Consider the following 1,153-nt stretch of genomic DNA (forward strand, 5'->3'; position numbering starts at 1 on the left):
GAGAGGGGCAGGACATGGCAGAGAGGAGAGGGTCAGGAGAGAGAGAGCAGAGAGTGGTGCAGGAGTGGTGCAGGACAGGGGAGAGAGAGAGAGAGTGGAGAGGGGCAGAATAGGAGAAAGAGATATCAGGGAAGAGAGGGGCAGGACAGGGGAAGAAAGCAGAGAAAAGAAAATGGAAGAGGGGCAGGACAGAGGAGAGGAGAGGAGAGGTAGGAGAGAGGTGCAGGAGGGGAGATGGGTAGGACAGGAGAGAGAGGGGAGAGGAGAATAGAGGAGAAGAGAGGATAGGATATGAGGGTAGGACAGGGGAGAGAAGGGAGAGAAGAGAAAAGAGCAGAGGAGCAGGACAGGGTAGAGGAGAGGAGTGGGTCAGGAGAGAGGAGAGGAGAGGTGCAGTACAGGAGATAGAGGGGAGGAGAGAGGGCTATGAGAGGGGAGATGGGCAGGACAGGAGAGAGAGAGGAGAGGAGAGGGGGTAGGGGAGAGGGGAGTATGTATTATATTGTCTCTTTCAATAAAGACTGAAGCATCTGGTATCCAGCTTCTACCCCTGGTCTTGTCGACCATGGTGGCTGAAACAGGAGTAGACACCCGTACAGCCTCTGCTTTTCCCAAATGTTTTTTTCCTCCAGATAATTAAGGTGAATAGTGATATAATGTGTGATTTACATTGAATTGGACACTTGTAAACCCTAAGGGGCTCACATTCAGTTGATTCACTCAACACACTCTCTGTGGTATCTTAAGTTTTGTTTATGTTTTATACAACTGTTATCAGACATAGTGGAGTGTTTTAGCACCTCTGCACCTCTACAGCCCCCTGTTCTGAAATACTGCACGACCATTTAGCCAGACCTTATATCGGTGTTGACAAGTCAATGGACTCAATGGAACAGTATGGGAATGTTAACCCACTCACTAAAGAATATGTTAACCTGCTAAGCTAAGCATGCCCTTCTCATGTCTGTGTCCATGCAACATCATTGTGGGAGCTCATGCTTACTTTGCTATCTGACTATGCATACTGTGTGTGGTTTTTCACTGTGTAACAGGTGTCCCTGTCTGTCTGTCTGTCTGTCTGTCTGTCTGTCTGTCTGTCTGTCTGTCTGTCTGTCTGTCTGTCTGTCTGTCTGTCTGTCTGTCTGTCTGTCTG

At 48.8% G+C, this 1,153-nt stretch overlaps 1 protein-coding gene across 1 annotated transcript in view; it reads left to right on the top strand.

The window, feature by feature from the left end:
* The window catches only part of LOC111977951 (inactive heparanase-2-like), a 49,916-nt gene that overhangs the window by 27,129 nt on the left and 21,634 nt on the right, over positions 1-1,153 (top strand). The gene's annotated exons all lie outside the window — the stretch shown is intronic.

The sequence above is a fragment of the Salvelinus sp. IW2-2015 genome, linkage group LG18 (genome assembly GCF_002910315.2).
Source record: "Salvelinus sp. IW2-2015 linkage group LG18, ASM291031v2, whole genome shotgun sequence".
NCBI classification, from domain to species: domain Eukaryota; kingdom Metazoa; phylum Chordata; class Actinopteri; order Salmoniformes; family Salmonidae; genus Salvelinus; species Salvelinus sp. IW2-2015.